The sequence below is a fragment of the Crinia signifera genome, chromosome 8, assembly GCF_055691185.1.
Source record: "Crinia signifera chromosome 8, ASM5569118v1, whole genome shotgun sequence".
Lineage (NCBI taxonomy): Eukaryota > Metazoa > Chordata > Amphibia > Anura > Myobatrachidae > Crinia > Crinia signifera.
In genome coordinates, this window is record NC_139224.1 from 40,856,803 (window position 1) to 40,883,329 (window position 26,527).

At 42.8% G+C, this 26,527-nt stretch overlaps 1 protein-coding gene and 1 long non-coding RNA gene across 6 annotated transcripts in view; one reads left to right on the forward strand and one right to left on the reverse strand.

Annotated features, from left to right (window-relative positions):
- Positions 1–26,527, forward strand: part of CACNA2D3 (calcium voltage-gated channel auxiliary subunit alpha2delta 3) — an 876,035-nt gene that overhangs the window by 451,160 nt on the left and 398,348 nt on the right. The gene's annotated exons all lie outside the window — the stretch shown is intronic.
- LOC146026989 (uncharacterized) lies at positions 18,501–25,221 on the reverse strand. Its single transcript, XR_014454613.1, has 3 exons — positions 24,794–25,221; positions 24,458–24,675; positions 18,501–18,777 (listed from the first exon to the last, which is right to left on the reverse strand). It is a non-coding gene; the product is annotated as an uncharacterized LOC146026989 (long non-coding RNA).

Genomic DNA, 26,527 nt, shown 5'->3' on the forward strand with positions numbered 1-26,527 from the left:
ACCATAAAGGCGAGAAAATAACAAACCCTGCAGATATGCCAAATATCTTTGCTAAATATTTAAGGAATCTATATAACTTAAATACGGATGAAGGTACCCCACAACCGACCCCCGGCGAGATCGACCAGTTCTTAGACAGGATGAAATTACCCAAACTCTCTGAACATCAGAAAGGAAAACTAAATACGCCATGGTCCTTACAAGAAATTATAGAGGCAATCAAGTCCTTGAAACCAAATAAAAGTCCGGGCCCAGACGGTTTCATAAATAATTTTTTTCTAATATATCAGAATGAGATAGCTCCAGTCCTCCTCCAGACATTTCAGGAAGGAAATAAATTAGGCAAATTTCCAGAAGAGATGCTCGAAGCACGAGTAGTTATGTTAGAAAAAGAGGGAAAAGATCCCACAATTCCCGCAAATTACAGGCCAATAGCCTTACTCAACACAGACATCAAAATCTATGCGAAATGCATTGTTAACAGGCTCTCGCCAATTCTGAGAGACTTAGTTCACATAGACCAGGCGGGTTTCGTAAAAGATAGGCAGGGCCCACATAATGTATATAGAGCACTCCACATAATGGAATATGCTGAAAGAGCGGAGTTCCAGCTAGTGGCTCTATCGCTTGATGGAGAGAAAGCTTTCGACCGCCTGCATTGGTGTTTTATGGAAAAGGTCCTTCAGAAATATGGACTAGAGGGTAACTTCCTTAGAGCCATCCTTGCCTTGTATTCTTTCCCATCTGCAACTGTATATTGCAATGGGTATATTTCAAATAAATTTCAGATAACAAACGGAACAAGGCAGGGATGTCCTCTATCTCCCATAATATATATATTGGCAATAGAGCCACTAGCAGAACTAATCAGACAAAGTCGAGAGGTCTCTGGTCCATTATTGGAGGACTCCCAGAACAAAGTCCTATTATACGCAGATGACATTCTCCTCTTTGTCACGAATCCGCGGGAATCTCTATCAGCGCTACTAGATATAATAGAGGAATTTGCAAGGGTATCATACTATAAATTAAATTCGACTAAAACCGAAGCTCTCCCAATGAACCTAGACCCAATTGAACAGAAACATTTGAAAGAACGCTATAAATTTAACTGGAAAAAAAATTCCCTACAATATCTGGGGATACAATTGGTCGCCAAACAAAGGGATATGGTAGAACTTAACTATGCCCCTTTATTACACCAGCTAAATATAAAAGTTAACAAATGGATGTATATAGAGTCATCCCTAATAGGTAGGGTGGCGACTCTAAAGATGTTCATTCTCCCAAAGATTTTGTACCTCTTTAGAGCCATCCCAAAAAAGCTACCCAAGTATTGGATTCAGAGATTCAACTCATTGTTCAACAAATATATATGGAGAAACAAACGACCAAAAATAGCCAAAACTTATCTCATGCTTCCTAAAGAGAGAGGAGGACTGGCCCTTCCAAATTTGGAATTATACCAAACGGCAGCATTATTGGATCAAATTAAGAACTGGAGCTGCCCCATGAAAAATAATGGGTGGGTAAACCCGGAATCAAATAATACATTGGGGTTGACCCCTAAAGACCTAATATGGCTCCCCCATAAAATAATTAAAAACCATAAGGGCTTAGCGGAAGCTACCAAATTGATCTTACAAAAATGGCAGGACCTCCTAAGAAGGAGTGAGTTAGTAGATGCCCCGTTAGCATGCCTCCCGCTGAAGGTTATATCAAAAATAATTCCAAACCTAGCCCTGGAGAGATGGGGAAACCATGCAATAAAAACCCTAGATGATATATATGAAAATAAGCAACTAATGTCTTTTGAGCAGATAAAAAAAAAATACGGCCTCCCCACCTCTGAGTTTTTTAAATACCTCCAGATCAGACACTGGCTCCAATCTGACATGTTCGAAACACCTGATTTAAAAACACCCCCAAAAGACTGGATAGGCCAAGTAGACGGAGTTAAAAAGAAAGGGGGAATAACCTTCTGGTATAAAAGACTACAACAAGAGAGTGAGGGAGAAGAAAATAAAACAAGGTGGCAGCTGAAATGGGAAGGGGTGCTGAATTTTTCCTGGGACAAGACACAGTGGGCACAATTGTTTACTTCGGTAAACCAGATGTCTAACTCCACAATACAGATAGAGAAATTTTTTAGGGTATTTTACCAGACATATTACACCCCTGTCAAAATCAATAGATTTTTCCCAGAACAACCAGATAGATGCTGGAGATGTGAAAAAAAAGGAGACATAAAACATATATTTTGGTCCTGTGATAGACTGACAGATCTCTGGGTAGAGATAGGTAACCTAATTCAGCAGTGTGTCGGCCCAGCAGTACAACTGTCGCCACAGATGTGCCTCTTGCATATGCTCCCTCCAGAATTAAATAACACACAAAAGTACTTGTTAAACCAAATAATCTCCGCAGTGAGAGCATCAATTGCGCAATTGTGGAAACAGGAGCAGAGTCCCACACTGCAGAAGGTAGTGAGTAAAATAGAATATAATTATAAGATGGAAACGCTGGGGAAGAAATATAATAACAAAAGGGCCAAACTGTGGAGAGATTGGCAAAAAGCCAGGGAAGAGCTCTAATACACACTGATGCAATATTTAGGGGAAAAAACTCTTGTCAAATAAGTAATGTGTATGTATTGTATGTACGTCTTGTCGTGTATAAAATGTACGGACTTTGTTGTCCTTGTTTTTTATATGTCAAAAATTGCAAATAAACAAATATAAAAAAAAAAAAGAAAGACGAATAACTCACTTTTCCTTTAGGGCAGAACGTGAAATAAAACAGCCTTAACGACAAAATGCCAAAGGAAAAAAATAGATAGCGCAATCTCACTGGGGCATCGATGTGACTGTATTTCTTTCCTCCCATGTTCCCATCTTGTAGGATATAAAGATTCTATACTTGTGGCTGTGTCCATATTTCAGGAACATGCTGATTCTGCACAAGTGAAACATTAGTCCTCTAAATTGAATGTCCCAGCTGCACCATTGTCTGGCTCGTATCAAATTGATTTTTTTTTTCTCCTACAAAGCGTACGCTAGAACTTAAACAAGGAACGCTATTACTGTAATACAAAAACCCTTTTTTCATTCTTTACGCTTCTTATTTTTCACACGTCAGTGTATAGTTTGTAGCTAGGTGGAATGCAGAACATAACTTATCTTCTATTTTATAAGGAAAAGAAGATTCGCTACAAAGCCAAAAAAAAAAAGGAGACGATGAAGATTCTCAGATAAGAATACAAATCCTGAAATAGATTTGTTAAAGACTGAGGTGCAATCATTGGCAGCCATTAAATCATAGAGCGTCCATTGTCAGATGCACAATCTAACATCTCTCACTGGCTGAATAGACTTGTCAGAGAACTACTGTGATGTATAGACTGACCAATCACATACAGAGACTAGCCTTTGTATGGATGAATGAGATAAGATTAGGCAGCAATTCCTGCTTCAATGCATGTATATGCTGGAAAGCACTGTACTACATTGTTATAGGATGTTCCTATGGTATATGCTTAAACAGAAATATTGCGCTGAATAAAACAGCATCTTTCTTACTGTGAGTAATGCACTAAGGGCCGGGTTGCCTACTTTTAAAGTCTGTCAGCAGCACTTTGTGGGACAGGGCCTGTTGTCATCAAGCCATGCCCCAGTATGACAAATCCCGTGGGTCTTCAGGGGAGGGGGCGTGGCTAACTGACACAATTTGCATCTTTAGCCCTGCCCCTACCCCGGAAAGCCACTAATCGCGAAAAATTAACGCTGCTGCGAGGGGAGTGTGTTAGTATCCGGGAGGGTTGCCCATTTTTCCAGGGGGCTGGGAGGGGGACACGATTTTTGTGAGCCTCCCGGTTATTCTGGGAGGGTAGGCAACCCTGACTAAGGGCCGATTCCAACCTGCTTGCTCAGGTCTGAATCCATCCCCATCCCCAATGGTCAGGGTTTGCACATGCGGATGGGCGATTATTAGCACGGGCAAACCCCACGAGCAAACGGCTTTGGCGAATTTCACACTCGCTCCAGAAGGGACAGGCAGTGAGCGGCAATGGGGTAAAAGCACCCAGCGTTTTATGGACATTCCCTTAAAAGGGGTGCTGGACGGGTTCCCGACAGTCGGGATCCCGACAGTCATTTACCCGACGTCGGGATCCCGACTGTCAAAACGCCGACAGCCGGGATAATGACTGTTGGGATCCCGACTGTCGGAGCCCCATACCACACCCCCTTAAAAGCGCTGCGTGTCCCCCTGCAGAGGCAGGTGTGTCGTCAGAGCATGCTCCCTTTTTGCCCTATCGACTATCAATTGCTACTAGTATTTCCTTTATAGATACATCAGTTTTAATATTAGGTTTATTCCCTGCTTGTGGTTAGAGTCTATAGAGAAAACATCCCTATATTGCCTTTATTAATTTGTAAAAGAGTCATACTACAGTATATACATCCCCATGGTTTATGATCTATTTCATTTTGTGTATAGGTTACTGTATACCAAGGTTTTTAAAAATCTTTACTATAATACGAGCATTATAGTTGTGTTAAAGTTAGTTTAGGATAATGTTCTTCCGCATTCCCAAAGCCAGAAGTGTCATTCGAGCGCTCGGATTGGTTCGGGGAGCGGGACGTCACTTCCGGCCTCGGCATGTCAACCCACAGTGTCTTTGATCATGATCGCCAACTAATAGTAATATATTTCTGCAGTATTCTCCTACAATGGCGCTATTTCCTGTATGTCCACCCATACAGTATTTTTAAACCTGAGCCCAGTAGTAGTAACAGAGAGATTTAGTAATCCCACGACCCAGAAGTGATCTAGGGAGGTCAAATATATGTTGATTTAACAACGGTTTTTATAAATATTTCTATAGTATATTTTTAGTTTGTGTTAAAATACAATCTTGTGTGTATATTATCTACTGTATCTGTCTCCGACTCTTTTTATTATTATGAAAATTGAACAAGTGATTCTATTAATTATGAAAATGGCCCATTTAGCGCTCTGGGTATCAGTACCCTAACAACAATGAAACCCCTTGATAAAGTTGCTAGGCCTGTCAGCGAAACGCGTTGGTTCCACCCTGGATCTGTGCCATACACCTGACTGTTTACCTGCTGGTTCATCTGATCACCACATCCCACCAATTTGGAAGTCCTTTGCCAAACTCTACCTGGAGACTAAGCCGCATTATTGTTGCCACTTTCAGCGGCACCCAGGAACACCATTGCCATTCTGGACTCCGTCTACTTCTGACTATTGCCTTGGTGCAGGATAAACTCTCCCAATTGGGTTTATTTCATTGCATGGTTGTTGTTGTTTTTTTTTCTGCCATTCTTTGGTTTTATATTATGTGTTATTAAATATGCTTTTTTTTAATTGATTCTCTTAGTGTAATAACCTTTTAATTTGGAGCACTGCTTTCCTTTTCTGGATATCTTTTTCTTAAGGTACTGTATAATAGTGAGCCGAGCGCAGTGAGGCACTGTGTACAAACTAATCCACGTCCACCTTTTTTTGTGTCGACCTTATGACTGTTGACCAATAGTGGTTGATCTTTTAACTGTAGACCTAGACTCTGTCGACTTAATGACCCATTCCCAGTATTTATGGGATTGCTGACATTCAGATTGGCATTGTACACTACTTTCCATTGTGATCCTTGAGGTTTCGAAAGAACATCACACTTAACACTTACTGTACGTTCTTGGAAGAGTGGCATACTGACACTTGTGGTCACAAAAGAACAGCACACTGACACTTTGTGGTCACAAAAAAACATCACACTGACACATGTGATCGTGGAAGAATGGCACATTGACATTTGTGGTGACAGAAGAGGGGCACGCTGACATTTGTGGTCACAGAAGAACGGCACACTGACATTGTAATCACAGATGAAAAGCATATTGGCTCCCTTTGGCACACTGACATTTGTAAGCAAACAAGAATGGCACACTGACATTCGTGGTTAGAGACTAGTGTATGTGTATTCATTATCAAACATTCTAGCAATGTGCCAAAGTCTTTGCTAAGTTGTGTACAATCACCAGCAGGATATTGTTAGTGCATTTGGAGATGTGGTCAATGGATTACCTGGTCTAAGTGCTGTTACTCCCACTCATAAAAAGCACCATAAACATATCAGTGGCTTAATTTATGCAACAATCCCACTACTCAGTAACCCATTACTGTTATACAGTATGTGTGTGTGTGTGTGTGTGTGTGTGTGTGTGTGTGTGTGTGTCCTACTATTCAACAGATTTCTGGTTAAATTGTGCAATTTGTTGTTGTTTTGCTGAACCCTAATTTATACAGAAATGCAAACCCTTTATAGTGACGTCTACGTTATTAATAATATTTTTATTATTAATAATAATAATAATAGTCATACATTTTATTTTTGAGTATCATTACTCGCATCTATTACATACAAGATTAATTATATTTTAGTAGAATTTACAACAGGACTGGGGCAAAACAAACGGGTGTGGATCGACCAGAGGAAGGTCGAGAGGCCTTAGGTCGACACACTGAAAAGGTCGACGTGGCTTTAGGTCGACAGGGTTACTAGGTCGACGCAAGCACTAAGTCGACATGGAGAAAATCTCCGGTCAAAAAAAAGTGAAAACACAAATGTCAACATTCGACTGTCGACCTTCTCTATGTCTACCTAATGATTGTGTCAACCTATTGACCAGGTCGACCCAAAGCCATGTTGACCGTTTGAGTGTGTCGACCTAAGGCCTGTCGACCTTAAGTGGTCGAGATAATGAAGAATTACTTAACAGAAAGGGTAGTGGATAAGTGGAATAGCCTCCCATCAGAGGTGGTAGAGGCTAAGACAGTAGAACAATTTAAACATGCTTGGGATAGGCATATTGATATCCTTACAAAGAAATAAGGATTAAAAAGGGTTGAGATTACCTGAAGGGTAAAAAAAAAGGCAGACTAGATGGGCAAAATGGTTCTTATCTGCCGTCAAATTCTATGTTTCTATGTCGACATTTTGTATGCCGACCTAGTGACCATACACCAAACACACACACACACACACACATATATAAAAAAAATGAAGAACTCTAATAAGCAACTTTGAAAACTATTTTATTGGAATATTTAAAAAGTGTCAATATTACCATCAATCCCGCCGATATATATTCTATGGAATTACGGGCTGTCTGCGTACTGTAAACACTTAGTAGTTATTGTTATGAGTTGTTTTTTCAGCTGGGATGTTTCATTAATTCTCCCCGTGAATGCACAATGAGCGCTCTGTTTGGGTTGATTACAGTTTTGAAGCTGCTTTTTTTATTTTCATTGTATTTTACCATCGTCTTTTCCCTGATTTATTCCAACACTCACCAAGGGCGAGATGAGATCATTAGTTTACTCTTCTCCATCTTTCATCCATCTGACAAATCCAAGTCGGTTAATTCAATTAGATGTGAGTGCAGAGCAGTTTAATGAATCCAGTATGCAGTTTGTAATTTGAAGGAACAGTTCATGGGGTATACATTTGATTTTTATTATCCCATTCATTTGTGTTTCATGGCTAGATTAAGCTTAATTTAGGTTAATCCATAGTCTGCACATTATTTAAAATTTGATGTAAATACAATTCCAGAAGCGACAAAATAGTTTTAATTCTTGATTTAAAGATTTTTGGTACATTTATGTAGTTTTAAGGTCCATTGTTACTTTTTGCATTTTTTTTTATCTGCAAAAAAGATACGTCGATTAAATTTCTTTCAAATTTGCAATGTACTGTGTGTCCTGTGTTCCAAAAAACAAACAAAAAACACTTGACATAAATGCATTCATTTTATTTTGAAAAATAAATTCTTTGGATCCAAATTCTGAATTATGACTACTGCATGTGTGATATGTTAGTGAGATTTTCCAATAGCTAGATAAATTGGTGGTCCAGCAAAATCTTGAAAAAAAAAAACTCATCCTGAAACAAAGGTCAATAAATGTTTGTAAAATCTAGGAGCCAGATTAAATGTTTAACACCATCTATCCCAAACAAAATATATGAAATAATTTATAGATTACTACACATGCCCCTCATATCTGTCACATATTTTCAGAATACCACATGTGCCCCTAATCAGGGCCCCCAAATCATAGTGTGCCATACACAGGTGTGCCACAGATTAATAATGTGCCACACACAGGCAGGTCACCTACTGTATCCATAGTGTGCCACACACAGGAGTGCCCCTAATTCATAGTGTGCCACACAGGAAGGTCACCTACTCATAGAGTGCCATACACAGGAGTGCCCCTGATTCAAAGTCTGCCACACAACAGGCAGGTCACCTATTCATAGTGTGCCACACACAGAAGTGTTCCTGATTCATAGTGTGCCACACATGAAGGTCACGTACTCATAGTATGCCATACACAGGAGTGCCCCTGATTCATAGTGTGCCACACACAGAAGGGTCAACTCTTCATAGTGTGCTACACACAGGAGTGCCTCTGGTTCATAGTGTGACCCACACAGCAGTGCCCCCAATTCATAGCGTGAACACATACTGTAGGTATGCCCCTGATTAATAGTGTGCCACAAACAGGTAGGTCACCTATTCATAGTCTACCACACACAGGAGTGGCCCTGATTCATAGTCTGCCCCATACAGGAGGGTCACCTTCTCATAGTGTGCCACACATGAGTGCCCCTGAGTCATAGTCTGCCACAAACAGAAGGGTTACCTTTTCATTGTGTGCTACACAGGAATGCTCCTAATTCATAGTGTGTCACACACAGAAGGGTCACTTATTCATAATGTGCCACACACAGGAGTATCCACAATTCCTATTATGTCCCATGCAGGAAAGCCCTCTTATTCACAGTGTGCCACACACAGGAGTGTCTATGAATAACATCTTAGTTGATATTGGCGTCTGCTATTTGTCAAGCCCTGTCCTAAAAAGATTGAGTTTATGATTTCAGTACAGCATTTTTCTTATAGAAGAAAATTGTGCTTGAGAAAATGAAAACGTAGCAGACGGAATTTTAGAATAAAATATTAAAGGGACTACAGTATGTTTTGTAATCAGCAAAAAATGTTCTGTAAGACTTTAAATGAAAAAAATACTTTGAAACAATCACAAGTTTACGTTGGATGATTTATTTTCATCAGCAGAACATGAAACCATTACAAAGTGCCTGTGTTAAGAGTTTTCTGTTTAATTTGCATGCCCTGAAGCTGCAGGTGGTGCACATAATGCAGCCAGTGTGTACAAGCGTAGAACAGAGCAATATCACAGGTGACTCCTTTCTAGTAAATGAAAGATGGAAAAATAACCCAATATTTAACATTCTCGCATGTGTTGATTATACACTACAGTATGTTACCTGTGAAGTTTGCCAATACACTTCTATACAATCTCCTTATATATATATTATACAGCATTTCTTCTAAATAGGTCACATTATTTTTATTTCAATTCCAAAAATGATATCAAATACCATTTCACAAGTCTGCTTTTCTCTGTGTAAAGTATGGTTACACCTTATTTCATTATTGTTCGAACATGATTAGTTATTAGGAAAGACTAGTGAGCCCTACACACATAGCGAACCAATGAGCGTTTTATGTGATGCTAGATCACTCAGAACCAGGGGTTAAAGTTGGCCGGAACTGCGTTCCGTCAGTTCAAACTAGAGACAGAACTGTTCAACCTACGTCCGCCTACCGCATGTTGAACTCCAGTGTCTGGACAGCCTCATCATAGAAGCGACTTGAACTGTCAAGAACATTACTCCCATCCCTCACGAAGGGCTAGCACTCCACCGACAGTAATGTGGCTCTGGCGGCTAGCCAATTGGAGCTCACGCACTGGCAGCCAATCAGGAGCAGCGGCCGGCAGCAACTGCTCTTGATTGGCTGCCAGGCCAAGAGCACAGGTGGTAATTTTGAATTTCTGGCAGCACTGAGAAAGCTGACAGGTGCATGCATGGGCCCTGTGGGGGGGGGGGGGGGAGAGGACAAATATTCTGCATTCCAGTGTGGTCCAGTATTATGAGGCTGGGCTGTGCTGAGGAAAACTGCATTTCCTCACAGCCATGAAGCTCCTCCCCTCCGGAGTCCCAAGATCCTCCTGCCAAATGGACAGACCTGCCAGATCTCTGCACTGCAAACGTGAGCATTGTGTACAGTATATATATCTGGCACTGTGAATATGGCCATTATTTATAAATGTGTATATGTGGCACTGTGAATGTGGACATTATGTGTATAAGCGGCACTGTGAATGTGGGCATTGTGTGTATAAGCTGTACTGCTACTGTAGGCATTGTGTGTAAGGGACACTACATGTGCTGTAATTACAATGTGATTTGTGGCCCCACCCCTTTCTTGTAAGACCACACCCATTTTGCACAGGCGCAAGGTGGTGGTAGTAGTAATGTAAGCTTGGGAAGGCGGGGGAAATTAGTTCCACCACCTCTCCCGTACCACTTTAAGCACTGCTCAGAACGCTCAGCATGATCACTCAGCACACATCGATGTGTCATCGATGTGTGCATAGCGATCTGCCAGAGCCAGTGTTCCCCGGTGAGAACACTGGCCCTGACCGATTAATAACCTGCATGTGGGTTATTAATTGGCGGGAGATACCAACACACAGGGCCTCACATCTACATCGCTATGGCCCCTACACACACAGCAATGTAGGGTATTTTCTGAGCGATGTATTTAATTTAACTAAAATCACTCAAAAAATGCCTGCCTATCGCTGTGTGTGTGTGTAGGGCCCATAACTCACGAGAAGAGAATAAGGAAGACAAGATTGTGAAACTTGTGGCCACCCCAGCATGCCTTGCCATAGTTTTAGAATTCCCTATTAGCAAAACAGTGGCAAGGCATGATGGGACTTGTAGTTTTATAACAGCTGGAGGGCCACAGTTTGCACATGCCTGCCCCAAATTATCTCCCCATACTGCCCACTTCACTTGGCAGCAGGCGGAATGTGGGAGATCCACCCCTCTTTCAGGGACTACAGTACCCTCAAGATTGGGAGTCTCCTGGACCTTTTGAAAGACCGGGCATGTCTGCTCCTCTGCCTGTGGCCTAGCCAGACAACCGCAGGTCATACTGTTTTTATTTAAACCTTTAATTTTATCTAAACTTTATCTACTACTTGGCATCCTGTTGCTGCCACTATATACTTTCATCCTGTGGTCTTATATTGCACAACAAATGCTTTTTCTGCCAACAGTACAGTAGCTCCAGTGGCGTAGCTTGGTTTGGGGCGCCCCCCGCCGTTAATGGTTCAGGGGGGGGGGGCGCCTCCCCCCCCCCCTATCACCGCAGGCTTACCTGTCTGCGCGTCCCGGCTACCCTCCTGGCTTCAATTAATAATTCTATGCAGACGGACCACAATAAAATGGCCGCCCCCATACCGCAGACAGTTTCAGAGAACTGTCAGCTTTATGGGGCGGCCATTTTATCGTGGTCCGTCTCCATAGAATTGATTGAAGCCAGGAGGGGAGCCGGGACGCACAGACAGGTAAGCCTGCGGGGGATGGGGGGTGGGGGCATTACTATAGCACCACAGCCCCCCGGCGCCCCCACATGCACAGCGCCCCCCCGCGACCGCTGGGGCTGCAGTGCTATAGTAAAGCCACTGAGTAGCTCATTGCTATCCCTGCAAGCAAATGAGTAAGTGTTCAGTACTAATACATACAGCTTTACTATGCTGAGCTACTGTTTGCTTACAATCCAGCCATTACTTAATATGGACACCTGGGTAAGACACACAGGAGGATGGGTGCAGACAGAAGGAGGGTTTACTATACATGCAATGCAAATTGAGACATATATTAACAGACAAAGGAAACACAAGGAAAAGTGGAAGACAGGGGAGACACCATGGAAAATTAAAGATCTGCAAAGTAAATGTTTTATACCCAGAGACCTGAGAGAGAAGCCGGAACACAGATACATTAGGGAATGTCAGAAAATGGCTCCTTCAGCATTGCTTCATTCCATAACCAAGATGGCTACCAGAATTACTACTACACATGCTCGGCGCCATCTTGTTAGTGTGTGCTTCATGGTTCAGGCAGTGCAACCACAGTGAGTACGGCTGTACCTTCACTTCTCAAAAACCACACTACAGTGGCTCAGCCACTGGACTTGACCTTGAGTCAGAAACATTCCGCTGGTGTGTACATGGGAAGTTACCCAGAAGATATGAGTAGAGTTGCCAGATCATCCATTTAATAAGGGACACATGAGAATTACACAGACACCCTCCACCCTTTCTCCCTCTAATGACTGGTCCTGTCTCTCTGGCAGCTGATCACACAGTCACTGGCAACTGTCCCTGGCCCATACTACTGCATTCCACTGGAGGACCCTTTTTGCCCAAGTCTAACATTGTTCCTTCCAATGTGTGTGCTCCCTTTAAATGTATTCCGATACAACAGACGGGGCAGAAGGGAGACGGATGGCAGAGCTCCAGGACCTTTAAGATTTGCAAGTGAAGAAAGGAAAACTTCTAGACAGGTTCTTCAATCACTGGAACATCAGACAGCTTTTTAAGTATAGTACATCAGTCATTGCCAGCATTAATTCGCACTGACTAGAGATACGTCCAGGATACAGGAAGAATCCTAAATTTAATACAATCACACAAGCAGCTATATGGCGAAGTACCATAATCACATGCATATTCTTTTTAAATTAATTTTATATTATAGCTGATATTTGATTTTGTGGCAGGAAACTGAACATCGGGCCTGGTTCTGAGTTGTGAATATAGAGTAAGAATGAACTAGTAACTTATTTAGAAATGTCATTAACATTCAAATGCTACAGGAGGCATCTGTAGGGTATAGACGCCTCCTTTTAGCATGTGCAGGATCAGAGTGCTGCATCTGAGGTAGCAGCTTTAGATCACCATTGTGGCCCTCACTGTCCTGGCATTCACTGTGACTTGGAATCATGGCATTTGTTACCCAGCTGGTGAACAGTAGCAAATCTCTGCAGCCTCTCCTCTGCCTGACCCAGAACAGGTCCCTGTTGCTTCTGGTTCTAGAGGCTACATTTATATGCATAGCTACTACAGTACTTCCTGTGCGCTGAGGCACATCCTTGTCTTTGAACAGAATGATGCGTTGACACTTCTTCTTTGCCTTTTAAAATTGCAAACATTTCGTCAAAGTCATTTATACCCTTATCAGACCGCAGCAATAACCTGTGATATTGCCGGGTTTCTGCCTGGTCCACCCATTATTCTGGTTGACGAATTTCGCAGCCGTGTGAGTCCACCAGATGCCACCCATGCGCCCCCCCCCTCACATGCCACGACCCCCCACAGGCATGCCAATAGTTGTTTTGCATAAACATCCATTCACAGCCTTGGATGCGCGGGAGAAAACATTCGATGGTCGGTGACCATCAAATGATTTCTCCAGCGCTTGCAGATCTGAGACACCTCTGTGGTGTCTCTGAGCTGCACGCCCACCACACCCGCAGCTTTGGGGAATTACCATGAGAACGCCCAGCATTTTCATGGGAACGGCCATGCGCAGTCAAAAAATATCTCTCCCCTGCGAGTACACAGTGATTAAACTAGAATAGGGCCCTTAGTGTGAAAGGGCCAGATCAAGATCACAGGTCCGTCCCGGATTTGCGATCTGAGAGCTGTATTATATATTCCATTACATGAACCCCAAGATGGTACCACTCTTTAATTCCTTGCATTACTGATAAAGTTATACAAATGATTTTAGGAATCCAATAGCTTTAATAAATACCGTATATACTCGAGTATAAGTCGACCCAAATATAAGCCGAGGCACCTAATTTTACAACAAAAAAACTGGGAAAACTTATTGACGCAAGTGGGACCCTCACTCGAGTATAAGCCGATGGGGGCTTTTTGAGCATAAAAAATGTTCTGAAAAAGTAGGCTTATACTCGAGTATATATGGTACAGATGTAGCGGGATTCATCTTTGCAGGGGATGGCGATGGCGTCGCCATCGCCATCCCTTGCCCCCGCCGCCATCTGTGTGTCGGAAGGGGACGCGCGCGCACGAGGTGCGCACGTGTCCCCTTCCGACGGTGCTGCCCTCTGTCGCCCGGTGCCCACACCGGGCGACCGCACCACCCCGCAGCCTCCCCGGGTCCCCCCAGCCCCCCTCGAGCAGGAGGCGGACAGTATTGCGTCCGCCTCGCCGCTCGGCCGCCCGGATACTGAGACGCGCGTGCGTGGGGGACGCACGCGCGTCTCAGTCAGATGGAGCCGCCGTGTTGCTGGCGGATCGCCAGCAGCATGCTGCTGGCGATTCGCCAGCAAGAATAAGGCCCGCTCCATCTGTACTTGAAGTTGGAGGGCAGTACCCGGTGGGCTCCATGTGCTGTGCGCCATGCTCATTACCACAGAAGCCCCTAGCTCTGCAATGGCAATGCTATTCTGCTCTTTCTATATGACAGGAGGGGCCTGGGCAAATTTCCACACTAGCAGGCATCATGCTCCTAATCTCCATTTAGTGGGAATCAGAATCACTGATGCTCAGTGGCAGAACTTGTGGGTGGTGAGCCCAGGTGCTAAAATATAATTTGGGCCCCCCTCCTCCACCCCAACCCAAGCTCACAATATGAAAGATGGCAGTGGGTGACAAGGAGAGGCAGGGGGTGACAAGGAAAAACAGTGGGTGACAGGAAGAGAGTGGCAGAGGCAGCAGTGGGCCCCTAAGTCCTCAGGGGCCCTTGTGCACTGCACCTGCTGCACCAATGGTAGTGCCGACTCTGCTGGCGCTGGTTATAGATTTTTAGTAGAGGCAAGATTACCCATGTCTGTATTTAATTATTGCAAATTTTTTACATGGGAAATCCAGTGCACATGGGAGGTTGTTCTAGTTCGATCGCTCCCCTGCGCGTTGGCACAGTTTGATCGCTCCCCTGCGCGTTGGCACAGTTTGATCGCTCCCCTACGCGTTGGCACAGTTTGATCGCTCCCCTGCGCGTTGGCACAGTTTGATCGCTCCCCTGCGCGTTGGCACAGTTTGATCGCTCCCCTGCGCGTTGGCACAGGGGAGTGATGTTTAGCCACATTGTGCGAGCTGCTTCTGCAAATTGATTATTCAACGGCTGCTTGCACTCAGCAGTGTGGGTGGGGGTTGTGGGGCGGCAGCCCGTGGTCACACCCAAGGGAACGCCCAGAGTTTCATGGGAGCTTCCATGAAAACGCTGGGCATTCCCATGGACATTCACCGGTGATGCGGGTGCGAGGGGCGGGCAGCTGACGTCAGCGGATGTCAGCTGCCCACCTGCTTCCCGTACAGGGACCCAGAGAGCTAAGACTCCACAGAGGTGTCTTAGATCTGCGAGCACTGTACAAATCATTCAATGGTCCGCGACCATTGAAGCGTAACACTACAATGAATAATTAATCATTACAATCTTTTCCCAAATTTTTTTTTTTATTATTTAAAACCAATGGATCAAAAGTTTCATTTGTATAGCTTGCTAGCAGTTCAGTTATACAAGTGTGCCCACAAAGAGTCTTCTTCCTTCTTCTTTGATAAAACTTTCTGGCATTAGATTCCAGGGAGCACCAGCAACAATTGAATCAATTTAATTAAATAAAATATTTTCTTTGTCGTTAGTTGTTTTTCGTGTAACACCTACACATACGTTGTACAGAATCTTACCACTTTTGCTTTTGTATACTTGCAAAATGCTAAAGGACTATAAGTTCATGTAGGCATTTAAGGGTACTTGGTAAAGCAAAAAAAATGCTGCAATTTCACCCTACAAGAGACCACTGTGGAAATAACGCGGCCACACGGAATGGCCAGAGCAGCAGGAGCAGCGGTTTTGTTTTGTTAAAAGCGAAATATCCCAGTAGAAGATTTTGTATATTCTTTTAACAAAGTACTGTACTGTACCCCACTGTGCCCAAATATTAGCCATGTTCACTCCCCATCATTCTTTTGATCCCTGCAGATGTTCTCAGGGCTGCAAGTTGAGTAGTGTTCACTCTAGGATTATTTTAGGGCAATCGAGAGGGCACATTTTATATTTAAAATTTACAATAGAAACAAAAAATATCTATAAAAAATTGTACACTGCACTAGGATTACGCTCATTAAACCATACTCTGCGATGTCCTAATGGAAAGAATATGGTTATGAGTCACCTGAAAGTTTAAAGCGCTATAATAAAAAATAAATAAAGTGAATGTGACAAAATCAATGTGCACTAAAAAATATGGTGAAATGTACTTCCCCTTTTATGTATCCATATCATCCAGAGCATGAATATGTCCAAACTCTTGAAAAAATTTCTCGGAAAACAATCTGGGTATTTTTGCCTTTCAATTCCTTGTATTCTTAATCCTCAAATGGGAGGTGCATTTGAAAAAAAACCCAAAAAAGAAAAGTATGACTATACACAAAGTCCATAGTAGGGCTAAAATTCCAACATACGTGACAAAAATAAGCAATAAAAAACAATTGTTAAAAAAATAAAAAAATTTGCAGGCTGAGCCCCAAAACAAGGAGGCAACATGGGAAACCACAGCACAATCACCACAAAAGATGGTAAGGTCCGGACAGAGTGAATGGTGATAGAGTCCAAAGTTACCTCCGTGGTTCTGGTAGGCTTCAGGATGCAGAAACAGAGTCCCCTAGTGTCAGCGCGTTTCGGCTTACTTGGAGCCTTTTTCAAGACTTGTCTTGAGTGAAGGGCCTGCAGATCTACTTGTCCCGGCCACGACGGTGGCAAGCGGATGGTTGCGGCAGGGTTAACTTTCATGTAAAGGGTGTCACCTCCAGAATATTCTGTCGGGGGGGGGGGGGGGGGGTGCCAATTTTTTAGTTATGCCACTGGCTACATTCTGTACATTTGCATACAGTATGCTAAGCCACCATCCACTGCAACGCATATCTTCTTTGGTCCTACACTACATGATAATCACACCACTTTGGGTCATATATTTATGTAGGGAGGTTAATTGTTTAAGACAAAAATGAATGCACATTATTTTGTTCTTTACCATGAAAGTGAAAGACATTGAATTCCTCTTGCCTCTTCTAACCAGAAAACCCATTTTCCTCCTCCTAAGATCTACTTAAATAAAGATGCCTTTTGCTACTAACATTTCACAGCACTAAATTATTTTGGGGAAATTGCTTTTTATTATTATTTATTTTTTTGCCACCACAATCTACTTTCTCATTAAAATGATTAGTTCAGTAACTGTTTTTCTTGCGGACGTTCATTATCGGTGCCCGGGAGTGTCTGGCTTGTACGTTATCTTTCCCTGCCAGTTCAGTCTTATGTTTCAATCAAACTTTTAATAAGTCACAACATGTTCCATTAAAGCGGAGCTTAGTGGAGACATTTCCTGCTTTAGACATTTCCCTTTTATCACAAGACAACTTGTTTTTAAATGAGATATCATGCTTTTTCCAAGTCTCTAAGCCATAATAACTGTGTTATTTTATTTGTAAATGAGCCGTAGATTTCCTCAGGAAAACAGCACATGGTATCTTCATATATAAAAGCCAGTCTAAACTGACTTTTATCCTGGCCAAAGATGGCCGAATTTGGGGCTGGTGCTGACTTCCTGTGTCATCAGTGCCAGCCCCAAGCAGACACCAACACACAAGCGTTCGCAGTGGTACACCCAGCATGGTACTTGTGTAGTTTCACGGCGCCAGTATGGCGCCGTGCATCTGAGTCCCCTTGCGGGGCTCGCTTCGCTTGCTTATGCTGCGGGCTTGGTGGCTCGCTACGCTCGCCACGCTATTTAAAATCAACTCCATGCCAACATGGATAGTGGAGGTATGAACTATCTATGTTGGCATGGAGTTAAGTTACTTTTTTTAACATAGTTTGTGGCGAGCGTAGAACCCGGAAGTAGCACAGCGCCATGCTGGCGCCGTGAAACTACACAAGTACCCCCAGAATTTTTTGCTGGTACATGGGGTTTTAGCCATATGCATATTTGGGCATGCACATGCGCAAACCCGCACCATTGGCCGGGGGACCGAATTCTGCCCGCTACGAGTTTTTTTTTTTTACTAAAATAGGGGCCCCAGTGCATTGCTTTGCTTAGAGCCCAAGACGGCCCTGGTCATGTGCCAGGGTTGTGTACAGAGTGTGTGCATCATTTATCGCATTGCGCCAAACATGTTGCAATGATGACAGCTGCCATCACCACCGGTGATGCTGATTTGCATCCAGTGCAACTCAGAATCAGGAAAGAAGACTCTAACCTGTAATGGAACAGTGACTTCTATGAGGTCTCCTTAAAGTCCAGAATCATATGGTGGTGCATTATTATGACATAATAATAATAATAATAATAATAATAATAATAATAATAATAATAATAATAATAAATATAGGCTTTTTGTATATTAATTGTATAGTATGGCTTTGCATTGTATCATAGTGTATATTTACTCATTTAAAAGCAACTCAAATTAAAATTGAGACAATATAATTCAATATATTTAGAGATTAGCTGAATTTAGTTGAAATTTATTATGGCTGAACGAATTTAACTTTTTTCAGCTTGCAAAGTTCAAAAAATTAAAATCTTTTATAAAATTAAGTTTGCTCTACGTATCCAAAACATTCTTGGAGGCATAATACACAGATATTCTATTTGTCCACTCCATGATCATTCTAGAATATCCCACCCTCCATATAGAAGTGATCGATAAATGTCCTTTGAGTTTGGCAGTTTGCTTTGTCCATTGTGTTTTTCTTGTTTCTCATCGGTGTATCTAAAAAAATATATAAACCAAAACTGATTTAGGGGGCGAGATTTATTGTGTTGACCGTTTTTCCGAAAATGCGATTTTTGCTCAAATCGCCCTGTATCACCGTTTTTTAAAATCGCATTTTTTCCCAGAAATCGCATATTTAATGAGGTGTGTATTCCGGCATGAAAAGTGCGAGAAAGTGCGATGTAGGGCGATTTTCGGGATGAAAAGTGCGATTTTTTAGTCATGGAAAGGTGCGATTTTGTCAAAATGTGCGATTTTGTGATTAAAAAAAATAAAAAATAAAATTGGCGTGAGGTCCCCCCTCCTGTAAATAACCAGTCCTGGGCTCATTGAGCCAGACCTGGTTCCAAAAATATGGGGGACAAAAAGCGTAGGGGTCCCCCGTATTTCTGAAACCAGCCCCGGACTCTTGGACCGTTCCTGGTTCCAAAAATACGGGGGGAAAAAATCTGGGGATCCCCCATATTTTGAAACCAGCACCGGGCTCCAACAGCCCGCAGTGTCATGCCACAGCCGGGGGACACTTTTTACACAAGGTCCCCCGGCCGTACCATGAGCACCGTGGCTGGTCAGCCTTGGACGGGGTACCTGGAGGATTGGGGACCCCCCCAATAAAGGGGTCCCCCCCCAGGCTTCACCCGTCCAGGACCCCGTATTTTTGGAACCAGGACCGGTCCAAGAGTCCGGGGCTGGTTTCAGAAATACGGGGGACCCCTACGCTTTTTGTCCCCCGTATTTTTGGAACCAGGTCCGGCTCAATGAGCCCGGGGCTGGTTATGTACAGGAGGGGGGACCTCACGCCAAATTTTTTTTTTTTTACTTTTATAATAATAATAATAATAATAATAATGATATTTATATAGCACTTTTCTCCCAATAGGACTCAAAGTGCTTCACACATTGTCTTTACAGCTCAAAATACAAAACAAGTTTAACAGTAGATGTCAGTGAAATGCTTGAGTAAATAAGTATGTCTTTAGTCTATTTTTAAAGGATTCTATAGTGGGCGCTTCTCGCACTGTGCGAGGAAGAGAGTTCCACAGAGTTGGAGCAGCAAAGTTGAAAGCTCGACCCCCAGATGAATTCAGGGAGATTCTGGGTACTGTTAGTAGTCCTTCTTCAGTGGATCGTAGTAATCGAGTAGGACAGTAAGGGATCAGCAGCTGTTGCAGGTACCTTGGGCCCTGGTCATGTAGGGCCTTGAAAGTGAGTAAGCCAATCTTGAAAACGATTCGCCATTTTACAGGTAGCCAGTGAAGGGCGTAGAGAATGGGAGTTATGTGGCAGGAGCGGGGCTGGTTAGTTAATAGTCTGGCGGCTGCATTTTGTACCAGCTGCAAGCGGTGCAATTCTTTTGCTGGAAGACCCAGGTAGAGAGCATTGCAGTAGTCTAGTCGTGATGATATAAATGCATGTATGACTTTAGGAAGGTCTTCTGGGGGAATTAAATGCTTGATTCTGGCTATGTTTCTCAGATGAAAGAATGAGGATTTGATTGTGGCTGACACCTGATGTTTAAGTGTCAGGCCATTATCCAGGACAACACCAAGATTCCGCACATGATCAGAGTTTTTTAGTGCTGTGCCCCCCAGCTTAAGACCTGTCAGTTGGCTATGCTGCCGTCTTGTCCTGTGATTTATCATCAGGACTTCTGTTTTATCTGGGTTCAGTCTCAGCCAACTGGCACTCATCCACTCCTGGAGCTCAGCTAGGCAGCCATTTAAGGTTGTTATTGTGTTATCGGTGCCTGGAGCAAAGGACAGGTACAGTTGGGTATCATCTGCATAGCAGTGGTAGACCAGGCCGTGACGTCTGATTATGTCACCAAGTGGAAGCATGTATACTGCAAAAAGCATGGGAGATAGTATAGAGCCCTGTGGGACACCACAAGACAACGGCACTGGTGGTGAAGAGTATACTCCCGATGCAACTCTCTGTGACCTGCCAGCGAGAAATGATTTGAACCAGCTAAGGACTGTGCCACCCAGGCCACAGAAATTCTTCAGGCGCTCAATTAGAATCCCATGGTCAATGGTGTCAAATGCTGCAGAGAGGTCCAGAAGGATTAGGATTGTACAGTCTCCTCTATCCCTTGCATTTAGAAGATCATTGAGCACACATACCAGAGCTGTTTCTGTGCTATGTCTTCTCCTGAATCCTGACTGGAATGGATCATAAATGTCATGGGTTAACAGGTGGGTCTCTAGTTGAGTTGCAACCACTTTCTCAATAACCTTTCCTAGAAAAGGAAGATTTGATACTGGCCTGTAGTTGGTCATGCAGTCAGGGTCTAAATTAGATTTTTTAAGAAGTGGTCTGACTATTGCTTCCTTTAGTGGTTCGGGAAAAACGCCTGTCTGCAAAGAGCATTGAACTATTTTTGCAAATGCAGGGCCGATTATTTCCATACACCCTAAAAGAAGCTTGGATGGGGCAGGGTCCAGATCACAGGAGGAGGGACGCAGCAGTCTGGAAATTCCAGCAATGTATTGTACATCCACTTGGTCAAAGATGTCCCATGAAGGCAAGTGTCTTAAACTGGTAGGCTTGGTCTGTTGGAACTCCTTTGGTGTCACTGTGGGGATTCCAGCCCGGATGATAGATACTTTATCTGCAAAGAATTTAGCAAACTCATTGCATCTTGACTGCGAGAGGGTTACATCAGGCTGCAGGCATGCTGGTTTGCAAAGCATCTCCACTGTACGGAAAAGCTGAGCGGGCCTATTTTTTGCTGTCATGATCTCATTTGAAAGGAACACTGTTTTCTTGCGGGTGATTGTTGATTGGTATATTCCAATGTGTTTGATTAGATTTAATTTATCCTTTTACACATATTTTACCAAAGAACCATACACAGATCACAATGATCTGTGCATGGTTCTGACAAAATCGCCATGTTTCTGACAAAATCGCCAGTCAGTATCAGGTCTATTTTTTTTTTGAAGTTTAGACCATTTTTTTGGCGATTTCCAAATTCGCATCTCATTAAAAATGCGAATTGTATATTTTTCAATGGGGAAAACATCTGGATGCGAATTCCAGAGTTAAAAAAAAATCGCACTTTCAGAGAGTGCGATTTCGCGGCAAAAAGTGCGATTTATGCCGCAAATCGCCACCCATTAAGTAGTCAATTTGGGAAAAAAAATGAAAAAACGGCCGTTTTCGCGATAAAAATCGCCAAAAACCCAACATCGATCTCTAATAAATGTCACCCTATATTTCAGGGTAGGCAAGGTATACAGAGACTTATCTATTATACTCCAGTATACTCCAGTGTTTTGACTATTAAAATGATTAGAATAATTCAGAGATGATATCTATAATTATCATTTTTGTATTATTCATATCATCTTTGTAATATTTTAATAATTTTTATAGTCAAAACTCACCATCAAACCATATGTGTGTGTAAATATGGCTCTTATGCTAGCCAGTACCTCCCCAGCTGTTGACCTTATCACACCTCCTAATCAGCACTACGTTGCCCATAAATCTAATATGATTCACAATAAAATGAGTTTTTAAACCCACAAGCATCTGAATACATGTGACATCCAATCATCCAATGGTCAGGAACATTTGCTTCATAAGTCACTTCCACATTATAGTCATGCATGGTTCAGTATCCCAGATTTACTTTACCCCCTCATCTGTGTGACTTAAAGGGGAATATTCAATGCAGGGTCACGACCTGACCCTTTCCAGTTCTCGGCCGGCTCGACACAGATTTGGCAGGTGGGATTCAATGTCCTTCTCGCGGCCGGGAGCTCAACAATTCCCGGCCGTTCTCGGCAGAACATGCCCGACTGCTTGTAAAGTCGGGCACGTTCTGCCGAGATCCCTGTTCAATGGTGTAAGAGAAGACAGCATTGACTAGGGCCCCACCGCTATTTCCCCTGTTGGGAATAGCAGCAGGAGATTGAATACCCCCTTACTGTTTAATATATTTTACTTAGAGGAGGGAGGAGAAAGGACCATTGTAAAAGTAGTTGCAGTAAAGAGGATTTGTATAAAACAATTGAATTGATACCAGCGCTAGAAAGGTAATCCTTAGAACTTTCTCAATGTAAACCAACTTTGGACAGTCCCCTAAATGGGTATGGTATTATGGATGTTGTAATCCCCCGAATATGAAATGAAACAGAAATAGTATATAGTGCATAATGCTTCAAACAACAAATTTAATAAAGGTTTGCACTTACTAATGATTGAAGATTAAAAGCATGTAACAAATAACCCGGGGCACAGCAGGAGGGATGGAGTCTGTGAGTGAGGCAGATCAGCTCCGGAAACTGATACAGCCTGAACACGCCAACCAAGGATTTTCTGAAGTCCAAAACGGGTGAAGAAACAGAATGGCAAGCCTTGCCATTCTGTTTCTGTTGATTCTCCCATGAACGGTGAGCATGTCACCGCCATCATTACCCATAAATGTACGCAGGCCGGATTCAGACTTTGCCCTACCTGCAGTACATGTTACCTCTCTCTCTGGGGGGAGAATGTAGTGGCATTTTATGCGGTTATTCTCTTTAACCTTTAATATCAAGCACATCACCCTTCAGTTTCCTACAACTACTGTAGTATAAAAGTATTGCTCTACCATCCGGAGAATCAGCAATGTAGCTTTCATCTCGCAGTATTCAGTAGGTTCATACTCCTCATCCTACCTCCATACCTCAAAGCATCATGGGAGAAGCCTAATAAAGAATAGCTTATTCATAGTGCACAATAAGCAATCTTATGGCAGATACAATCATATTTAAGACTCTGAGAAAACAAAATATTAACTAAATATACAGATGGGATGTGGTTATGATGCCAGGGAATGGGATGGCGGGGTCAAAAATACTGGTGCCGGAATTCCCGACCGGTGTCCAAAACATCAGCACCAGCATCTCCGCATCAGTGGATTTCTAGCAGCCGGCATCCTGATGGCATGTAGGCCGGGGTACTATCTTAGCGTTAGGCCAGGGAGGGGAGTAGGTTTGGGCCCTAAATGGGGGGGGGGGGGGTAGGCACTAAACAGCGAATATTAGGGTTAGGCTGCAGGTAGGAAGGGTTAGGTAGGTATGGTAAGTAGACTTACCGAGCTCATGTTGGACTTCTGTTTAATGGGATGCTGCTGTCAGTATCCCTATGGTTTGGGAAACCATAGGGATTCAGGAAACATTAGACGAACACATTGTAGAACACAATAAATGTATTTTTGCTCAACTTCAAGCAACACCGTTGACTAGCATTATTTATATTTTACATATGCTTGAAAAATAATTAAAAGCACATGAAAAATACAGCACTACAGTGTACCCACCCACCACCCAGACATAAATGACATCACCGTTGACCATAATTGAATATTACCGTGTGATCTTTCATATCCCTCCAATTTTATTATTAAAAATGCAGAGATACCTAACTGCTGAATTATCCAATCTGGTTTCTGGTTTGTCATCCTGACAAATAGATTACACCTGTCCATACAGATTTTAGGAGCAAAGCGGTAATGTATGAATCCAGTCTCTTAAACTTCCCCTGCACAGCTTTATTTAGTTGGGTCATTCGCTGCTAAAACCGTCTGTGCTCAGAGGAGCCCAGGCCATACGCAATGATCTATAACTGAGATCTGTACATCTGGATAAATTCACATTTGCAGAGGGAAATACTTGGGATTTCTTACCTGAGATCATTCTTTCATAATCACATTGGCACGGCTGCTTGAATGAATAGAACACACAGCTTTTAACTGCACGAAATCTGGAATCAGTATTAATGTGGTATTCTCGCAGAGATTGCAAATCAAACATCGTATGTCAGCTATTCAAGGGCATCGCGAAGCCTGGGCTTCGAGTGTTACTCCGCAAAGATGTTTTGTCTGTAGGGATTTTTACTTTCCATCTGGGAAACATAAACCACATTTAAAATGATTGTCAAAATCTTCCTGGAATATTTTCGCATTACATTGTTCCAAAACAAGAACTTTTTTTTTAACAACTGTACAAATTAAGCATTTTACCTTAAATGTTTTCAGGGGGTAGTTGACCGCAACGTCTTACTGCACATGCTGTTCTATAGAGTAGTTGGAAAGGTCTTCCCATGGTGACGTCTCTTGGACAAATCTCCGCATTTCCATTCCGATAATAAAACACTACTCTAAGGACCAAATTATGACAGTGTTTATTTTTCAAAGACAAAATAAAAAAAAGTGTTTTCCTTGATCGCCTTGTTTAATCCTGACCTGGAGTTTCTTTAACATGTGGTGTTCAAATGCTACATTGACTTTTCCGAAGTTTCAGAGCTCCCCTGAGTTTGACTGACCAAAAAAACCCAACAATAACTGCTCTGGGCCAGGCAATTATTTATTACAAAGTGCTCTCTATTTCTCAGTAGAATGGAGCACGGTCATGTCTTGTGTATATTTTTTAATGCTTTTGATATACGGACATAAATGTTTCAATCTGTTGCCTTTGTTCCACCAAACTGAAAACATGAGATCCATTTGTCACATTTTCTATACGTTTATTAGAGCTGGCGATAGTTAATACAAAATTATATCTAAAGGAAAATGATTAGGAAAAAATGATTCTAAAGTGGTCAGGCAGAATTAAATGTAAGTGGTGTGGTTTGTTACTTTAGCAATTAATAATATGGTAATTTTGCACTTTCCTCTGTGTCGTGGGCAGAGGTTTTAATTCATTAAACAATGTGGCCATCAGCAGCCAAGGTGAATTGCAGAGTAATTTGAGGGACACAGTTTTCTCAAGTGCGTCTACACCCTATGTGGTCATGGAGGTTGGACAAGCTCTCCCCATGGACAGCATTTCACATGCCAGTTTGCTGTATGAGGATGGCAATAAATACGGAGGGGGGGAGGGGCAGAAAATAGCCAGCTTATTTAACCCTTTGAGTGCCAACATCTCTGTGATAAATGTTCAAAATATCCGCTAAGAATGCCAGCGTCGCTCACATTTGTTATATCAATTTAACGGCGGGATGTACTAACGGGAAAATGCGATAAAACCCCCATTTTACCGCATTTCCCTATGTATTAAAACCCCGCCGCCCCGTTAACGCATTGTAGGGTATCGCCACCTCTGGGTGGCGGTACCCTATAGAAGCCTATGGGCTTCTATCGCCACCCGCCGTCCGCCTCCCCCCCCATCCCATCCTCCTTTGATCTCCTCCTCCCCCAGCAGGTGTCACAACCGGGAGGACATCCGGCTGCAGGGGGGAGGAGGAGACGCAGGGGACACTGGCAGCCGCCGGGAGGTGACGGAGACCCCTGCAGACCACATCACAGGTATTGCGGGGGTCTCCGTCACCCCAACCCGATGCTGTTAGTACATATGCTGCAGCATCGCGGCGGCTGTCAGGCGAAGGGCGGCGATGTATATTAACACATCCCGCCCTAAATAACAAATGTTGTGTAAAAATAGATGATATATTTCCTATATAAGGTAAACATTACAGGTCATTGAGGAATAAAATATTTGCTTGGCAATTGTTACACCTATTTTGACAAATTCACTTGGCACTCAAAGGGTTAAATACTTTTTTGAGCTGTAAATGGGTGAGACAATGCACTCATTTAAGTGTCCTTTTTCTGTTTTTAGAATAATTGCATCTATGTAATTTTATCTGGCCTATTTGACAATAAATTGTAGTAGTGTTTCCAGGTTCTGTCACTGCAATGTTACCGCACATGAGCAACCTTAAGTCATGTATTTAAACATTCAGAACTCTGAGAGAT